Source organism: Macrotis lagotis, chromosome 7 (assembly GCF_037893015.1).
Source record: "Macrotis lagotis isolate mMagLag1 chromosome 7, bilby.v1.9.chrom.fasta, whole genome shotgun sequence".
Taxonomy (NCBI): domain Eukaryota; kingdom Metazoa; phylum Chordata; class Mammalia; order Peramelemorphia; family Peramelidae; genus Macrotis; species Macrotis lagotis.
The window spans coordinates 974,865-995,072 of NC_133664.1; the positions used below are offsets into that span (position 1 = coordinate 974,865).

Consider the following 20,208-nt stretch of genomic DNA (forward strand, 5'->3'; position numbering starts at 1 on the left):
GAGGAGAGGAGGACCTCTTAATGCACCTGAGGCCCCCCCCCCCCAGCCCCATGTAAAATTCTCCAGAGGTGGCTGCCTTCCCTTCCCTCCACTTCCTAATTCTCTTCCTTTCCCTTTGCCATATCCCTTGATCTTTATTCTGAGACTCTTTGGGGCTTCTCCCAATGATCCCTGAGCCACAGAAGAGAAGTCTCTTCCCAAGCCTGACTTTTTCTTCTTCAAGTAGGATTAAGTGGCTTTGGAATAGACACTGGGAATATGTCTGGGCCCAAACAGAGCTCAGTAAAGTGAGAGGCTGGCCCAGATCTGGGCTCTAAGAACTCACATTAGAGAACTCAGCCCTATCAATACCACAGACCCTTGGGCAAATCCTGGTACCTTGGAACCCTCCCTAAATGCCTAGCCACTTGCTGCCCTTGGGACCCCTCCCCTGCTGCTTGGGGGAGAGTTTGACTGACTCCAGCTCCTTGCTCCTTCCTTACTCATGGAAATGGTGGGCTCCCTCCCTCAACACACCCCTCCTCCATGGATGCTCACTGGAGCATTCTTGGTGCTTTGCAGTCTAAGGCTGGGTGGTGGCTGCCTCAGGACCATGGGAGCCAGCTGGGTGGATGAAGGAGGGACCTAGGGATGTCTTGAATATATTTATATCTTCCAAAGGTTTGACTCTACTGTCCCAGATCTTTTACCCTCTCTAATAAACAGGAGTTTTCAAAGCTGAAGACAATCTGCCTTTCAAATCCTCTCCTGCTGAGTCTAAACACGTTAGCAGCCAAATGTCTACCCATTCTCAGGCATCAATCAGATGAGATGGGGCTGCTTGGGGCTTGATAAAGACTGGCAAACACTCCAGGCTGGCACAGAATCTCTGAACGAAGGTCATGGAGATGAAAAGAAGGTTAAAGGGCATAGTGGAGTTTGGAGGTATCCCAAAGGGACACAAGACCATATGGCTCCTCATGGATTGTCCCGGGGCTGGGCATTCACAGATCAAGTGCTCGCAGGAACCTCAGAAGTCACCTCATTCAACTCTCACATAACAGAGGAGGAAACTGAGGTGGGGAGAGTGGAAGTGATTGGCCCAAAGTCACATAGGGAGTAAGTATAGGAGTAGAATTTGTATCCAAGTCCTGTGATTCCAAAGTCAGAGCTCCTTTTGATGTCATTATGCCCAAACTCTGCAATCTCCAAGAGGACACAGAAAAATGAGAAACAAAATTACAGTAGCATGAGTCCCCACACCAGTTTGAGGTGAAGAAATAGACATTTTTGGCCAAAAAGAGAATGAGAATAGCTTTAGTATTTCTTGAGGAGTCTGGCTGGGGGCAGTTCTGCAGAACAGACAATAAAGCTAATGAAGCAAATTGAGAGGAAATTTCTTGGTGAAACCTCTTCTACCATCAGGCTCAACAAACCCAGAAAGGACATATTGAATTGAACACTAATGGTCACACCTTAAACTGCTGTGGAGGAGAGAAAGTCCTTAAGCAGATAAAAGATGGAGGTGATTACAAATAAATAATACCAGTGACATGAAACCCAAATGTTTATATGAACAAAAATAATGCAACTAGGAAAAGCAAGAAGTCAGCTGAGAGGAAAAGGACCTTTATATGACAGCTCTTTCAAAGTTCTAAGAAATCAATACAAACAAAAGCTATTGCCTACTGTGTAAGTAATAAAAATTATGCACAGATAGATCTCAAAATATTGAAAAGTACAACCCATAAGAAAGAATGCTTCAAATACATCAAAACAATTGAGGTGAAGATGACAGAAGATCAGAAAAGTCAATGTTGGTGGAGCCATGAATTAGTCCTGCCACTCTGGAAGCAATTTGAATTATTCTAAGAGCATGATTAAAGTGTCCCTAGCCTTTGACACTGCATCCCCCTCCACACACACACAGACAGAACCACTGCAAGGCTTATACCATTTGTAACTTATTCTAAGCAAAGCCCCATGGACCCCAAATATTGATATCAGCAAGGATGGGGAAATAAAGTTGAAATTAATTGACCAGGGAATGTCTAAACAGATCAGAGCAGAAGAGTCTCTTGGAGCTGTAAAAAAATGATGGATGTGGTCCTAAAGAGAAGCATGAGAAGCTTCCCATGATGCAAGATGGAGCAAACAGAACCAGGACAATAACCACAACAATGTAAATAGAAGAATGGAAAAGGAACATTGCATAGTTAAGAGAAGTAATCAGTCCCCATTGCCCATATCTTGCCCTAGTCAACCCCAGAAAAGAGAATAGAAGGTGTACTTAGACTTCAATGCCAATGACAGGCAATGATAGACTTTTTGTTTGTTTGTTTTTATGTTTTTGCAAAGCAAATGGGGTTAAGTGGCTTGGCCAAGGCCACACAGCTAGATAATTATGAAGTGTGAGGCCAGATTTGAACTGAGGTACTCCTGATTCCAGGGTTGGTGCTCTATCCACTGCCCACCATTCTTTCTTGGTGACCCCCCATTGATAGACCTTTTAAAATGTGTTCCTTATATTTGCTAAATTGTCTATTTTCTCTTTTTCTCTGTTCTAAGGGATCCATTTTGAGGAGAGGTAAGGAAGAGGGCAGAGATGGTTTGGGAAATGTCGATGATGTAAAATCAGAGTATCCTAGGAAGAATCACTGAAGTTCACAAAACAAGTTTGGAGCCTGAGGTACCTTAGAGATCCTCAGGTCCAAACCCACCATTTTTGAGGACACTGAAGCATAGAGAGCTTAAGTAAACTCAGCCAGGGTCAAAGTGCTACAGAATGCTAGTACAGCAGTAAAAATGTCTCTTTACCATAGAGAAACCGTTTGAAAGTGAAGGTGGTGGTGAGTCCCTTTTGCCACTTTCATCTGAGATAAAATGACTTACTTAGGGCAGGTCCATAGGGAAGGCTGTGGGCAGCATCCACCCCCCACCCCCCTTAGATCCAGCTGGAGCTAGAAAATCACTTAGAACTCATTGAAATGGAGACTTGGGGATTTGAAAGGGAGCTAGTCCCAATCTCAGCTGATCCATATACAAAGGCATCTCTGCTCCATCAGCCAGTCATCAGCTAACAAGTATTCATCAACAAACATTTTCAATCACTTACTAAAGGCAAGACTCTGTGCTGAGCCGTGGGGAAGCAAAAAGAGGCAAAAGAGGGTACTTGACCTCAGAGAGTATCTGGAAGGGCCTCAAGACTCAGGTCTCACCACCACCTTCACCTTCAAATGGTTTCTCCAAGAGAACTTCCTTTAAGGTACATTTTCATTGCTGTCCTCACATTTGGTAACACTGTGAACCTGGGTGAGTTTACTTCATCTCTCTCTGCCTCAGTGTCCTTGGAACCCTCCAGTACCTCCTCAGCCATTCCTTTCCCCTTCAGATCAGCTCCTTGTTGACCTTGAGTTTTCATGGTCTATTTGCTGTTTCTCACCACTAGTCCTAGAGCTCATTTCTCTCTTAACAAGATCTCCCTCTACCTTCTCTAAAAGTGTAGCATTTTGTATCTAACCAAAGGCTTTATGAAAATCTAGGCAAACTGTGTCCCCAGGCTTCTCCTCCTCTATTAGTTCTGTCAAAAGAAGAAATGAGGTTCATTGGGCATGATTTGTTCATAAGGCAGCCAAATTGATTCATTCTAGAATTTTCCCAAGAATCAAGGATCACTGGCCTATGTAGACTCTTTGTTCTTTTTATTTTTAGGACCACACATCACTTTCTCCAATTTTGGGGTGCCTCTCAAATCCCATGAGTTTTTAAATGTCACTGACACTGGCAGTTAAGGTGGGAGTGAGAAAAGAATATAAAATTATGGGGGAGGGAGCATAGGGGAACATTGGGGACAACACTGAGTTCAGAATGAGAAGAAATGAGCCTGGATGCCTGTTCTGGCCTTTATTCTGAGTAGTTCCTATATATAAAGTCATTACTATCTGTATTGTCTCCCCCCATAGAATGTAAGCACCTGTGGACCTGTGGTTTCATTTTGGTTACATCCCAATACTCTGCAGGGAATGGGTGCTTAATAAAGTGATTAACTGAATAAAAACATGGTACCACCATAATCACATGGCATCCCTCCCCTTGGCCCCTACTAAATCTTGACTCTGTCTCTTGCAAATTCCCAAGTTAAAAGGAAGATATATAAATGAGGGAAACTCTTGCCAGTCAGCAAGAGGCAAGTAAGAAGAGAGTAGGTACTATGCTTTGCCATTCTTTGTATCCCCAGAGCTTGGCACAAATCCCTCAACACGTCATAAGAGCTTAAAATAAAAGTTTGCTGACTGACTGACTTCCTAATGGAGGACAGGTGGACTTCAGAGGAGTTTTATCCATGTCAGTTTGAGGAGGTGGGGGAGAACTCCCAGTCTTCATCTCCCTGGTAAAGCACTTTGGTTTGGAACTGAGTGATGCAGAGTGAGGGATGCCATGAATGGTTTGCCAAGGAGAGCCCGCAGCAGCCACCACACCTCTACCAATTCTGTCTCACGCCTTCTCATTGACAATGCCCTCCATCCCCCAGCTTCCATTGTTGGGACTCAGAGAGCACATAAAACATCCCAGAACATGGCATCCCCACATTGGCAAGGACATGAGAAGTCACAAGATCCAGTCGTGACTTGAACGAGAAACCCCTCCCTGATAACCCTGCCTGGAGACTTCTAATTAGAGGGAGCTCTCTACCTGCTGATGTGACCCATTCCACCTTTGAACAACTTGGGGGGTTCAAACCTAAATGACCCTTTTTGAAATTCCCCCTCCCTTATTGCTCCAATTTCTGACTTCTGGGGTCAAGGAGATAGGATGAATTCCTTCATCTATCAATTCCATCTCCCTCCCTTAACTCCCAGGCTCCTCTTTTCCTTCTGAAACATCCCTGCATGCTTCAACTGATTCTCCTCGCCCTTTCCCATTCTGGGCAGCTTTTCTTGAATGTTTTCCTCACTATCACCATCTTTCTAAAACCTGTCGAATTAAACCAGATGTAGTCATACTAGAGAACATACTAAGGGAAAGACTATAATTTTCACCATTCTGTTCCCTGGATCTTTCTTGGTGACCCTGAGGTCACAGTAGCTTTGAGGACTGCTGGGTCCCACTCTTATTGCTCAATTACAGATCATGAAAATTCTCAAGTCTGTCGCAGAATTGCCCAGTTTGTATTTGTTAATTTGTGTTTTTGTAATAATGGGTGAGTAGAATTTTATACTGTTATCATTTTTAATCATGTCTGACTCTTGGTGACCCCATTGGAATTTTCTTAGCAAAGATACTGGAGTGATTTGCCATTTCTTTCTCCAGTTCATTTGACAGATGAGGAAACTGAGGCAAACAGGGGGTCACATAGTTAGTAAGTATCTGAGGCCAGATTGGAACTTGGAAGATGAGTCTTCCTGGCTCCAGTCCTGGGGAGCTGTGCACTATGGCACCCCCTAGCTGCCTGCAGGATTTTATAATTATTCTTATTAAAATTGGATATAACCATTTTTCCAGTCGACCAAGATTTGTTTTGAGCTTGATGTCTTCCATTGTGTTAGTTCCCAACATTATCTCCAAATTCCTGACCAAGGTAGCCTATCTGTGAAGTGGGCTGGACTAGGGACCCAGCTGGGTGACCAGGTTTAACTTCTGGAAGCCTCCTCTTCTTCATCTGTGAATGAATGAATGAACTGGACTCGATGGGCACTAGCAATATCTCCAGTTCTAAACTGATGATTTTATCATCCACTGTGGCCTCAGGAAGCCTTCTGAGCCTCTCTTCTCTTTCTGTATGTTTGTAAAAGTTTAACAACTGCCTCTGAAAAAAGTATGTATGATACACACTTAAGATGAATCTGAATTGTTCACATTTTTCTCCATCACTTTCCCATGTCTAACAGTCAATAAAATAATAAAACAAATCCCAATGTGTGTTTTTTGCTGATTTACAAGGTGTAAATAAATGTTCACCCTGAGAATTTAACAATCAACTCTCAGAAGCCAGATCCTGCCAAGTCCCATTCCACCCCCCTCACCCATCTGCCATGTTTCCAGGCTGCCCTAAGATGCTGTTGATTCATCTTGAGATTTTTTTACTACCCCCCCCATTCATCAAATTGTGTATTAGCTATCCCTCCCAGTTCTGATTAGTTGGAAAATTTAATAAACAGAGCAACTTTGGGTAACTCCTGATATGACCCCAAGCACTCTCACACTCTCTCTCTCTCTCTCTCTCTCTCTCTCTCTCTCTCTCTCTCTCTCTCTCGGGTGTATTTTGGATCACTTGCTACAACCTGTCCTCTCATAGGCAAGTTTGAGATTTTCTGTTTTTGTTTTTGTTCTTTCCTATGAAAGGAACCAGCTTTGGCCAGAACCACATGGCTACAGTCCCAGCTCTTTTTCAGGGTCCTCCAGGTAACCCTGCCATGAGAAGAATGCATTCCTATTGCTTGCTATTATGATTCCTTGTGCTTCCTTTTACATAAAACCAGAAACAATGCTATTGTTGACTCCTCAATATGAAACATAAATTAAATGAGGCCAAAGCAAGACTAATCACAACATCAATCAATGTTTATTCAATAGAAGGAAAGAGCAAAATAATCAGAATATACCAGTCTGCCCATTAAAGTCTCCCACCAATGCACATAATCTCCATGGAGGAGAGTGGACACATCTTTATAGAAACCAAATAAGTAAAGAAATCCATGTGTTGGGGGAACACCACTCTGGACAGCAGGTTTTCATGTTCCTTGGTTACCTTAAAGGCCAAACTGCTTTTCTCCTCTCTTTTCTTCAGGTCCCCACTGTTTTCTTACAGGATAAAGTTGCTCTCTGCTACTCTCAGATGACTAAACCAGTGAACCCCTCTTAGCACACAGTTAGCATTGGCAGGGGGACGTGAGTTCTATTCATTGTTCTAAGCCAGAGAAATGACCCTCCTCAGATCTACTCAGTGATCTTTAAGGGTCTCTCCCTTTCAAGCTATAGAAACAAATAGGGCCATGCAAATGTTCTTCATCCAGCTCTTCAGATGGCAAGGATTCCATTTTCTACAATCAGCTCTCCACAAACAGTTGCCTCTCTTTCAACCATCACTGCTCTTAGCAAAATGGCTACAGATCCTGCCTCACAATTTTGATCAGTTCCAGTCAGAGTCTACTTTCTGCCTTTTGTGAGCATTTTCCCATTGATTTCTGTGTTTTCTATCCCTTACTCTTGTGCTCAGATTTTTTGCTTGCATCTATCTTCTAGTCATCTCCCTGTCTTCTCTATCTTCTATTTCTTTTCATGTTAGGGCTTCTTCATAAGCAATGACCTATCTCCACCTTAGGATATAGAGCTGACAAGATCCATTTTTCTACCAGGTCTGACATCAGATTTTCTAATGTATTTTTCCATAATCCAGTTATTTGATGTCTAATTGATCACTTAGAGATTTAAAAACTCTGAAAAAGGGGTTGTTGCAAGGGAGCTGATGGATTCCAATGCCCTAAAGCCATTTTACTTCAACCAGGGCTTCCAACAGGTCCTCCCAGCACAGTTAGCAAAACAACAAATTCCTAGGTCTTACTAAGCCTCTGTGTTTCCCAACAAGTTGAAAATAATGTTTTCCTTCCCAAATGCTGCCTTTCTGTCCTTTTTAGCAACCTAAAGGTCTATATATATGAAAGAGCCAGTTCCTTAAATATTCCTTATGCAAGTCACTGATAAAAATGGTAAACAGCTGTGGAGTCATCCTGTGGAGACCTCCTTCTAAGTTGACATTGCATCACTGACAGGTCCTTCAACCAATACTAAATTCACTTAATTGTGCTATTGTCTAGCTCACATCTGTCTGCTTTGACCATAAGATTGGCGCAAGACTGTCAAAAGTTTTGCTAAGTCTAGGTGGATTGTGCCCATAGCCTTCCTTTGATCTACCAGTCTGGGGAGAAAGGTTAAGGACTATGCCAATGGAATGTTAAGAAAGAAAACAAACCAGATTTAATTCAGTCCCATAACCAGAAAATCTACAAAGCTGATGACTAGTCAGTTCAGTACCGATGGTCAGAAGGGTTCCTTGCTCCAAATTGCAAGGACAGATGGAGTTTCATTTGAGGAGAGGGCAATAAGCCCCTTGCAATTTGGGCAGGGCCTCCTAGGGGTCACTCTTTGCATCTATGTCTATGTTGATCCCCTCATGTTACAAAATGTGGGCTCATCACTGATAGAGGAATAGAAAGGAAAATACCAAATCATCCAAGGAAGTGATCAGTGCTGTCTGTCCAAAAGGAGCAGGGGTGAGCCCTGAGCATGTCATAATCCCTCTGATGCCAGTGTTCTGGGAGTGAATGCCTTCCATGCTGGGAGGTGCCCTCCTGGAAGTTTTTAAAAATGGGAAACTTTGAGCTTGATCTGTTGTCCTGTTAAACAAATTACAGAATCAAAAAGTTCAAGTACAACATTATGTAAAGATAGGTGGTATCCTTAAGAGAGAAGCAAGGCTCAAAAATCAGTCATAAAAACCCCCAAACAACCTAATTTATGTTAGAGCTAGGAAGCGAGCAGGATTCTGTACTGACATTTGAAGTTTGAAATGGTACATTAGTGTAATTTTCTAGATTTCAACAAGAACATCTATTTTATGTTAAAAACAAAAATTGCAAAATTACTCTTGTGTTTGGGCATGAGAAGTTGTCATGGGGGTACAGAGTTTCTGTTTTTTAAAAAAGCTAAACAGTTTTTTACAGGCTGCACATGGTGAGTATCAAGCTAAATGAGCTTCAAACTTTGTGAAAATGTCTTAAAATGGAAGTTAGAATTTTCATGAAAATTTCATTGGCCTGATCTGGAGTCCAGGATGTTCCCCAAGCTGTGCTGAGATGTGCTTTTGCAGATACGGCTTCCCTCCCTGGCAGAATATTCAGCATCAGCTTGCTTCTTTGTCATCTCCCCACTGCTTCTGGATGTGCTCTTTGGGGACAAATGTCCTTGAAGGCAGTGATCATCCATTATCTTGTCCCTCTTCTTCAGGCTAAAGCTCCTTTCTGCCTTCAGTTGATGCTCGCATGGCTTGGACTCAAGGTCTTTCCCCACCCTGCTTGCCCTCTCCTCTACTCATTCCACCTTATTGATTTCCTGGGGTGCCACTCTTCAGGCAGAGTGAGGAGGAGCTGGCCATTCTGTGTTTTGGTCACCACATCCCATCTTGAGTTTGCAGTCTACTCTCACTTCCAGATCTTTTCCAGATGTTTTTCTATGGGTTTTTCTTTCTCATCTTGTGTTTGTGAAGGTGATTTCTTGAACTCAAGTAAAAGATATTAGCGCAGCAAGGTGGTACAGTGCTGGTTGGGTGTGGAGTCAGAAAGACTCATCTTCCTGAGTTCACATCTGGCCTCAGACACTTACTAGCTGTGTGACCCAGATAAGTCACTTAACTCAGTTTTCTCATCTGCAATATGAACTAGAGGAGGAAATGGCAACCACTCCAGTGTCTTTATCAAAAGAACCCCAGATGAGGTCCTGAAGAGTGAGATCAGATCTGACTTGAAATGGCTCAACAACAAAACAAAATGTTGCATTCAGCACTTTAAAGTCTAGTCTGTTAAGAGGTAGTGGAGGGGGGTATCTGGAGTCAGGAAGAGCTGAGTTCGAATCCAACTCAGATATTTCTTAGCTGTATGATCCTGGACAAGCCCTGCACCTGTTTGACTCAGTTTCTCCAGCTGTAAAATGGGGACAATAATATCTACTTTGCAGGTTTTGTGTGCCTCTGATGAGACAACATTTGTAAAGTGCTCACTGCAGGGTGAGGGGGGGGTCCAGCTTCACCCCCAGCAGCTGCATAGGCACATTCCAAGTAGACACTGGTGGGGATGGGTGGGAAGGGGCTGTCAGTCAATGGTCACCCACCAAGGACAGCTCCCGGGTGCTCCTGGTCACCCATTGCAGATCTGCCTTTTCTTGATGGTTTTTAACTAGTGTAAAGATCATTCTCCCAAATGAGGAAGCGAAGTTTCACTGCCACCTCCTCTCTGGTGTCTCCCTCTGCTCATTCCCTGAGAGGCTTCTATCCCTTCCCCAAACCCAGACTCCTTCTCACTGTCCTTTGCCTCCCTCACCTGCCTCTGAGTGTTCTGGGCTTTGGTCCTTGAGCATAGGCCCACAGGCCCTGTCACTTTAGTGACCATCCTCTTCCAGGCTTGAACTGAAGAAGCCAAGTGGGGTGGTTGGTTGGTTTTCTAGGTCCACACCAAACTCCTCAGAGCACAAGGTTCCCCATTCTCATTTTCATCTGTTTTGGGCAGACTTCCTCTGACATTCCCTATGTGACCACCTTCACCTTCCTCCTCCTCTTCCATGGGTCTCAGTTCTCCAGAGTCATCTTTTTGCTCTTCTCATGACCTCCCCTCTGTCTGTCCTCACTTTCTTAGGGAACCACACCTGCTCTCTTCACCCTTCACCTCCTCATCTCTTGGGTCCCTGGTCCTCTTGTCCTGTCCTCCTCAGCCCATCCTCAGACTCCCACATCCATCTGCTGAGTAGAGAGTCAAAGGAAGTCTCCCAATTGTTCTGCCTTCAGATATTGGAGGGAAGGAAAAATGGAAGAGAATAAGCTTTTAAACAGCACTGACTAAATGCCACCACCACTTATAATTTCATTTGAGCTTTACAAAAACGCTTTGCTCCTTCAGTATTAAAGCTGGTGTTTGGCTTTTCTGACAAAGAGGGGGATGAGCCTGAGCCCGTTCAGGTCTGGGGATCATCTGAGTCGATGATCATCAGAGAGCCATGGTAAGCAGAGGGAGACTGAGGGACGTTTGGCAGCAAGGAGCTGGCAAGCAAGAAGTGTTGTCAAAACAGTGACCAAAATGTTTAACAATAATAATAAAATCCAGCACTAATGTAGGACTCACTGGATGTCAAATATTGAACCAAATGCCCTACGATGATGATTTCACAACTGTGGGAAGGAGGGACTAACATTGTTCCCATTGTACAGCTAAGGAAACTGATGTAAGCAGAGAGGAAGTGACTTACCCAAGGTAACCCAGGTTGATAGGTATCTGAGAGCAGCTGGAAAATCAGGTTTTTTTGACTATCCATCAAACTACCCAGATGCCTCTGATGATGCCTGGGGGAGAAGGTACTAGATAAATACCTCCTGGTTTGGAGAGACCTTCAGCTTTCTAGGGAAGAGCAGGACCCAGATACTGGGTATACATAGGGTGAGGAGGTGGGAGGGGGTGCTATGTCTACCAGTGGAGTGAATGGAGAGTCTTGATGTGGCCTCATCCAGGTCATAAGCCATACATGTACAGAAGTCTGGGACTGGATGAGGTCCTTGGGTCTTCTCACTCCCTCTGCCTAAGCTGTTCTCCCAGAGCTAGGCCAACCAGCCTAGCCAAGCCCAAGGCATCACTTCTCTGCCAGCTTCTGAACTTAGCCCCTTTGCTGATGTGGAGAGTGGGCTGCCCGACTCCGGGACTCCCTTTGTCTCTTCATCTAAGCAGTGGGCTAGGGTTGACCATCCTGGGAGGGGAGCCCTGGAGGAGCTAACGAGGTCCAGACCAGGAGGAACTGGAGGTGGGCAACAGGGCTGCCATTGTTGGGGGAGGGCCACCTGGGCAGCCTTGTTTTGAGTGCATCCAAAATAGACCCATTCATCTATTTTTAGGCTTTCTAAAATTAGCGTTAGGAAAACAACTGGGCAAATCCCAGCCATGGCCAGCGTCATCCCATGATTAGTCTGACAAGCTGAGTGACTTTTCCATTAAACAACGGGGACCCCAGCCAGGAAGGTTTAAAGGTCAATAGCGGCCGTGATAAGAAGCCCCCAATGAGGCATTTCTCCAGGGGCTGCCGGAATGAAAGGCTGACAAGCTAATTGCTCTTACTCCCTAATTAAGCAGGCCCTTCTTCATTAGGAATTTGTCACAATTGGACAACATTTGCAAGGCCTGCAAGTTCTACCTGAATAATAATTAGGAAATCTCGACAACGAAGCCGGCCGGCACAGGCTGACAAAGATTAATTGAATAATTACCATTTCATTCAGAGAAAAAAGAGCATCGGAAGGAAGCGGTGGCCTTGAAATCACAGCTTCCCTTTTGGCAGCATTCTCACTGATGGCCAGGAGAGCCCTGGACCAGAAGGGCCAGCCGCTCCCAATGAAATTCCACTTGCAGTCTCTGGAGAATTCTTGGGTTCTGAGCATTCAGAAAGATTTTTCAATAAACAGGAATTGTCTTCCACAAGGTCTAACTTGTGTTCTTAAGAAAACCAAAGGGTCCTGGCTCCTCAGCCTCCTCACCTGGCCTGACCAGCTCCTCCACACCTCCTGGCTATACTCAGACAGGCTTGTACCCTTGAGTATGCCCACAGGTTTCCACTCCCATGCTCAGGCAAAATTCCTTCAGGTGATCATAATTTTTTGTCTTCCATAATTTCCTTCCACTTGTCTTCTTCCTCTGCCTCACAGCCCCAGAACCTATTCCTCCCCCTCACCATGACTTCAATCTCTGCCCCTCCACAGTCACCAGGACTATCACCCTCCACCACCCTCTTACTCCGGCCTTATCCTTTGTTAGCCCTTCTTTGCCACATCCAACCTTTGATTACTCTCACCATTCATCTCTTTTAATCCTATTGGCATCTTTCTGAACAAAGCTTGAAGAAGCTAGGAACTGTGTTGACTTGATCTACCACAAATTTATGTCATGGGGTCTCACACAGGCCCTCACCAGAGCAAGACAATCCCTTGCCACACACATGCCACTCATATCAGTGGTTCTTTCTCCTCAAGCCTCCCAGGCCTTTTTGTCCCCACTGATTCAGATGAGAAGCTGACCTCATAGTGCCCTGAGAGCTCCCTCTTCTCCCCATTTTCTCACTTTGCATCACTCGGGGACCTTCCCCATTTTTTCCTCCTTCCCCTGTCTCACACAAAGAGGTGGGCGTCCTCTGGAGCAAGGCCAGCCATTCCATCCCTTGAACCCCATCTTCTTTAGTCATCCTCACTCTTTCTTCAGTTTCTTCCTGTCTCCTGGATGCTCCCAGCCACATCTCCCCCCTGCTTCAGATAACTTCCCATGATGGCAGCCTCTCTGCAATCCTCTTTTCTAACCCCCTTGAGAAGGCCGTCCACCATAGGGGTCTCCACTTTCTTCCTCTCCCTTTCTCCTAAACCCCTGTGATCTCACTTCCAACCTCATCATCCAACTGAATCTCCAATGTCTCCAAAGTTCCTCAAACATCCTTCTCTGAGGATCCTCTGCCACCTTGGATGCTGTCCAATCTTCTCTAGGTTTGGGGGCCCCTGTTTCTCCTACTTCATTTTCCACTGGTCTCATCCCTCTTCAGGTTCCTGATGCTTCTTTCAAGCAGGTCCCTCCCGATAACTGTAGGATTCCCCCCAGGTAGCTTTTCTCCCCTGTCCTCTCTATCTTGCTCACTGATCTCATCTGCTCACAGGGGTTCAATGATTATCTCTAGGCTGATTCCATGATCTAGTTATCTGGCCCTAACCTCTCTCCTGGGCTCCAATCTTACATCACCAGCTGATTTCTGCATAGATCCCATAGACAAATCAGTCTTAAGCTGATCAAAATATAACTCATCCTCTTCCCCCCTCCACCCCTGCTTCTCTTCCCACCCGCCCTGTTCTTGTGGAGTCCCATTCCCCCAGGCTTATGCCCTAGGAGGCAAGTCTCACCCTGCCCTTACTATTCAAGCTGTTGCCAAAGTCTGTTGAGTTCACTTTTGCAAGATCTCTGGAATGGGCCTCCTTTTCTGACTCTGCCTCCACACTGCTGCAGACCCTCTTTCCCTCCTGCCCAGATCATTGCAGTAGCTGCTGGGGGGAGTTGGGGTCTGCCAGTCCCAGTCTCCCCCTCCCCCCCCAGTCTATTGTTCATTCAGCCACCAAAGGGATCTAGCCCTCACCATGTCTACAGTGGCCCACTTGCAGTCATTCCCTCCAACTCAACTCCATCCCTTAGACTCTCCACTCTTGCTCTTCACCTCCATGGCTTCCTTGAGGATTCAGCTGAACTGCCTTCTCTTGATGGGGCATTCCCCAGTCTCCCTTGATGAGTAGTACCTCTAGCTGGTATGTCCTTGGTTGTTCACAACCTCCCCCTCCCCCTCTGGTATCATGGTATACAGCATGCAGACACACAACAAACACTTGATAATTACTGTTGAATGGCAGACTGCCCAGTCCATGATCAAGCATGAACAAGAGCCATTAAATGAATCCTTCTTCTCCCCAGACACACTGGGGGGAGGGGGGCACTGTCCTGGGCCTTAGGACAAAGCCCACAGAACCCTCCAGTCTTGGACTAATGACTGGGGGTTTTGAAGTAGAGGCTGCTTGAGACAAGAGAACAACAATGAGCTCTGTCTATTGGGGGACTCTTTCCTTGTGGGGTGATTAAGGGACTTTGAAGGTGGAAAATTGGTCATATGGAGAGGCTGTGACTTCCTGGAGCTTCCGTGAACTTTCTTCTTGGAAAGCCCCCGGCTCCAGGTGACTCCAGGCTGAGGGTTTACTTTGGAGTCTCTGTAGAGACTTGCCTGTGGGCTGTGGGTCATGGCCTGGGCCCCCATGGGCCCCTCTTCCAAGGGCAGGGAGCTTTTGGAGTCTGTGGGGAAGCCCTGTCCAGGGTGCTGAGAAAGGAAGACTTTCCCTAGGTTTCTGGAGAAGAACTTCCCTTGTTTAATGGGGTGAGCCCTTCCCAAGTGGGCACTGAGGCCAAGCCAAGAAGACCAAGAGAGGCATCAAGTACCCAGAGAGAGCCAGTGGCCAGAACAAAGGTCCTGGCATCAATCCCAGGAAATCCGAAGGTAGGTACCAACCAAGTTAGGGCCTCTTACCGGTGGCTCCCGTGACCTTGGCCAAAGCATCTTGGGCCTCAGCTCCCTCCTTTTGACTAAATCTTAGATTAGACCAATTTTTCTGTCCTAGAACACTCAGACCCTTGGCCCCCAGAAACCCTTCTAGTTGGACATCTCTAGCCTGGCCTGGGGGACTTCCACTGCTGCCAAAGGAAGTTGACAGGGTCCCTTAGTGAGTAGAAACTCCCCTTCACCTTTGGCTCTCTTTTTCAGCATAGTCTGAGGAATGACAGACTTGGGCTAACCAGCCTGGCAAAGGGGAGGCGGGAGGGCAGGAGGAACAAAGCAGGTTTACTCAGAGCTCACAGAGAGGGGACCTGAGCAATGGACAGCTATAGGATTTGCATAGTACTTCAGGAATGTTATCTCATTTGATTCCGCATGGTAGATGCTCTTATTCCCATTTTATAGTTGAGGAAATGGAGGCAGACAGGTTAAATGAGTTTCCCGGAGTCACAAAGTTATTTACTGTCTGAAGCAGGATTTGAACTCAGATCTTCCTGCCTAGTGAACTGTAGTGCCCCGGCTGTTCTTATATAGAACAAGTGTATAGGCTTGTACACTTAGAGCTGGGAGAGACTTCAGGGGACAGCCAATCCAAGGTCTTTATTTCAGGGGAAGAACTGAGGGAGGTAAGATGACTTATTCAATAGTAAGTAGATGAGATAGGATTTGAATTCAGCTCCTTGGGTGCCCTGTCCAGCATTCTCCTCTGGATGTAAGGAGATGGCCACTCCCCATCTGACCCACAGTTGAAGAAAGACCCGTCCTGTCTGCCTAACTCATAGGGCTCCAGTCTTTCAGCCAAGCAGAAAGTCACTACACAGTCCAGGTCCTCAGGTGGTTCCTCTGACGTAGTGCTTTACCTGGTCCCTCTATCTTCTTCCAGGACCTAGGTTCTGTCTACCAGAGTGGAACTAATGAAGGTTAGTCCCCTTCCAGGGAGGAACAGATTGAGGCTAGCCCCCTTTCAGGATGGAACCGATGGAGGCTAGCCGCCTTTCAGGAAATAGCCCAAGATGTGGGAATGGCCATCAGATCTTCTTGGCTCTTCTTGGCTCCAGGCTAACCACACCCAAGGCCTTCAGCCCATCCTTGTATGACATGGTCTCCAGGCCTCTCTCGGACCTTTACCTGCTGATGTCCTGAGTCTCCAGATGAGTCTTCCAAAGGCCGCCACCAGAGATACCCCTCCTCCCCCAATCTGCCAAGAGAGGCCCCAGAATGCATGTTCTTTATTAGGGGGACACATTCCAGCCACTGTGTACCTACTGTCCACTTCAGATCAGAGGATCAGTGGCCAGGAGGCAGTGCCACAGTGGAGAGTGTGTTGAGGCTGGAGTGAGGAAGACAGTTGGAATCTAGCCTCAGACAGCACTAGCTAGGTGACCCTGAGCAAGTCACTTAATCCATCTGTTTCAATTTCCTTAACTGTAAAAGGGAAATAATGGTAACATTGACTCCCTAGGGATATTGTGATGTCAAAATGCAATATCACCAAGGGCTTAGCTGGCACATTGATACATACTTAATAATGTCTTCTTTCTTCCGGAAGCATCAGCTGATCTCACCCTGGAGGTCAGAAGATGAAGGAGGCTGAACTGTCCAGCTCTGGCCTCTCTGATCATTCCCTTCAGAATTCCTTTATTCACCTTTCCAGAGTTTTGGGTCTATGATTCCCTGGCTTTGACTGAGGGACATTAGGCTCTAGCCCCTTCCCTGTCCCTCAGCTATCTACAGTGGCTCTCCCATTCTTCATGGACACTGGGATTGAGGGAAGGGGCTCAGCCACCATATCTCCCAGACCTCTCAGCATTACAGGTTAAGGGGAGCTCAGCCAGGGACCTCAGGTCATCCAGGTCAGGGCAGTGCTCTCTGATGACCCACCCCCACCAGACACTGTTGCTTGACCTCTAGACCATGAGCTTCCTTCTCCACTAGCAGCCCCAGCTCCTTCTGGCCTCCGATACTTGGCCTTGACACCATTTTCTGTCTGCTGGTGAGCATCCACTGAATCCCTTTTGGCCACAACCCCTTGCCTCCCCCCCATGATAATCATTCAGTTGCATTCTTGAGGGGCACCCCTCCTCAGCTGACCTCTTTTGGTTTGTGGGAGCTGAATCCTTTGAAATGTGGTCTTCCAAAGTTTAGCTTGTAAGCAGACTAGCCCCAGCCTCACTCCCCTCCCCACAGTGAATTCTGGGGGTGAGAGAGCTGCCCCTAGAGGCTCCATGGATTTTCACCCTATCAAAAAAAGAGAGCAGAGACAGGGCAAGCAACTGCCTTCCCCATCCCCAATGTCTGCTGGCAAGGTAGGGGGGAAGGGTATAGAGGGACTTAGCCTTAAGCTCAGGAAGACTCAAATCCAACTCCCAATGCTCACCAGCTGTATGACCCTGAGGAAGTCACCATGCCTCTTTCAGACTCAGTTTCCTCCCCTGTAAAATTTGGATCAGTCTGGCCACTCCCTCCAGGGTCATTCTGCAGCTCTAATGAGAGGATGACCCACAAAGTGTCCTCATGGGGTTTGTGACTCCTGGGATCCATCCTCCAGACTCTCTCTCCCCTGATGTCCAGGCACAGCCACCCACCAAGCTCGCCCCTCACTTCCATGATTCGAAGGCTATCCCAGCCCTGTGATCCAGACTCCTGCCCTTGTCTTTTTGAAGGTGCTGGTCAGAAGGGTCACGAGGGATGGCCCTCCTAGCTCTCGGTATCACAGCCACACAACCTCCCAAGGCAGTCACCTATATGCAACCACCCATGTACAAATCACCTCCACACAGCTACAAGATACAACCACACACACACACACACACACACACACACACAGTCCCACAATACTGATCATTCATACAAAGTCACACAATGCAGTCACACACATCCACAGCACCATAACTCTAATGGGGCAATTCTATTAATAGGGGGAAAAAAGAAAACTGCCGTTAGCTCTCCGCCTCTCCATCTTGGTAACTCATCAGATTCCTGCCTCTGCCCCTGTGGCTTTCCCAGATTTTAACTGTGTGATTCCCATTAGCTGCCTTCCTATTGCTTCCACACAGCAGGAAAATCCATTATGCTCGGAGCCTGTTCGGAACGATCTGTTTCTATGTGGGCTGATGTTTCTAGCACCAATTTCCAGGCCCGGCCCTCCTGCCCGCTCTCTGGCTTATGCTGGCTGCACAGAACTGAAGCCCTGGAACAAGGGATAATTGGTAGTGAAGGTGGGCTTTCTGCAACAGCAGAGACAGTGGTGGGCCTTCCTAATTTCCTGTATGCGAAGGACCCAAGAGGAGAGGGCGCCCTTCCAGCCCAGGGCAGCCCAGTGGGTGAGGGCTCTGCCCAGGGTTGGCCCTCATTTTGCCCAGTCCCCCAGGGACAGAGCAGACCAGAAGCACGTCCCCCAAGCATTTGCAAAGCTCCTACTGCATACAGACTGAGCATTAGGTGACATGGAGAGGAATGAATGAAAGAGCAAAAAGCATTCAGCTTTAGTGCAGGGGAGAGAAAGAGGGAAGCAAGAGAGGCCTTCATCCTCCAGCGCCTTCACTAGACAAAGGAGTAGGGGCCAGGAGAGGGGCCTTTCATTGGAAAGATGTATGGAGGGTGAGAAGGGCCGCAAGGGAGTGGAAGGCTTTGCCTCCCCCAGGAGCAATGGCAGAGTGGACATAATCATGGTTCCTGATGCCAGAACTGAAGATGAAGACTGGGGAGGAAATACAGCTGTTCTTAGGGCAGGGAGATCCAGATCTGCACAGATAAATAAATACAAGTTGGGGAGTGGGGGGAAGCCTTCACTACTGATGGGGACCTCAGAAAGAAGTCAGCATCAGAAATGAGCCTTGGAGAAAACTCCAAAAGGGAGAGGTGTGGAGGATGGAAACCGAGAAGTAAGGAGGAGTGCCATGGATGGGGGCCAGGTGGGCCAGTTGGAGCCCCACATACAATACATCAAAGGCCATTGTGAGATCTGTCAGAAAAGGGGGGGGGATGTGAGGAGCTCACCAAAGCAGGGATGACATGGTTAGACTTATCCTTGGGGAATGTGATGAAAGTCCAGAGATGTGGAAGAGAGATCCCAACTGAGGAGGATCCACTGGGAGGTGAACCTCAGGAGGGAGGGAGAGAGGTCAGGGTAGAGGTTGTATGAATGATGGGAGAGAAGCTGTAGAGGGCAAGGTATGGGATGGAAGGAGTGGCAAGGAAGAGGGTAGGGAGAGGCCCAGAAGGATGGCAGACTGCAGAAAAAATGAGGTTATAGAAAGAGAAGCAGACTGAGGAATTAATAGACATTATTCATTGGACATGTTGAGGCTGAGATGTTCATGGATCTGGTGATTTGAATTTAATACTTTTCTTATCTCTATGTTTTGGGCATCAACTTGTCGTTGCCTTTCCAGTTGGTGAATGTAGGGGAGTCCCACATACTTGGCAGAAAAAATAAAAGCAAGATTGAAAGAGTTATATCCATCAGAGTCCCATCCACCTTGAGCAGAGGTCATTCCCCTTCTTTCCTCAATACATTCCCTCCCTCCTTTCAGATGTCCTCGGCCTTCCCTGCCTTCATAGTCCTCCTTCTGACTTGGTCTGACTTCCTTCTTCAGCTCATCTAGTTTAAAACTGTAAGGGAGTTATGGCTTCTGGAGTCTCCATCATTCCCTCGCCTCATTGGGTTGGCCTGCCTCTTTAGGATTCCATTCCCTCCTGGCTGATTCCCCTGGAGCCCTTTGGTCCATGGGATCCTATGGATCTTCAACCTTTGGAAAGTGCTAAGGTCTATGGCAAACTAATCCTGGCTTTCTCTCCTTCTCCAAGACAAGCTGGGAGAAAGTGATTACAGCTCTGAGGTGTGGAGGCAACAGAGGCACCTCATAGTCCTAGCTTTGGGCATAGCTTCAGAGGATAGACAACCTTGATTCAGACCAGAGGCCACCAGGCTTCTTCCAGCTCTCAAAATTCTGAGTTGGTGGAGCCACAGTGAGTATCCCCATAGATTTAGTAGCTTCCATGCTAAAGGAGCAGAGGGCTTGGAAGGCAAGGATGACAAGAATCAACTGCCCGACAAAACTGATGCCATCCTTCAGGGGGAAAATGGAGATTAATAAAAAGAACTGCCAAGATTTCTTGATTGAAAGACAAGTACTGAATAGAAAATGGGACATCCAAACAGAAGACTCAAGAAAAGCATAAAAAGGCAAACAAGAAAGTATCTTTGTAAGGATCACCATAAAATTAAACTTTCCATTCCTACTTGGTTTTTGTTTTTGTTTTTGTTTTGCAAGGCAAATGGGGTTAAGTGGCTTGCCCAGGGCCACACAGCTAGGTCATTATTAAGTGTCTGAGACTGGATTTGAACCCAGG

General features: G+C 46.6%; 2 long non-coding RNA genes across 4 annotated transcripts; one reads left to right on the forward strand and one right to left on the reverse strand.

The window, feature by feature from the left end:
* Nucleotides 1-6,545: 6,545 nt before the first annotated feature.
* LOC141494301 (uncharacterized) lies at nucleotides 6,546-14,062 on the reverse strand. 2 transcript variants are annotated; one of them, XR_012470394.1, is made up of 4 exons: nucleotides 13,894-14,062; nucleotides 11,996-12,158; nucleotides 10,990-11,083; nucleotides 6,546-10,525 (listed from the first exon to the last, which is right to left on the reverse strand). It is a non-coding gene; the product is annotated as an uncharacterized LOC141494301 (long non-coding RNA). The 2 variants fall into 2 exon arrangements; XR_012470395.1 differs by lacking the exon at nucleotides 10,990-11,083.
* Nucleotides 14,063-14,233: 171 nt separating this feature from the next.
* LOC141493594 (uncharacterized) lies at nucleotides 14,234-20,097 on the forward strand. 2 transcript variants are annotated; one of them, XR_012470242.1, is made up of 2 exons: nucleotides 14,234-14,796; nucleotides 19,389-20,097. It is a non-coding gene; the product is annotated as an uncharacterized LOC141493594 (long non-coding RNA). The 2 variants fall into 2 exon arrangements; XR_012470243.1 differs by lacking the exon at nucleotides 14,234-14,796 and adding an exon at nucleotides 16,395-16,846.
* Nucleotides 20,098-20,208: the final 111 nt, after the last annotated feature.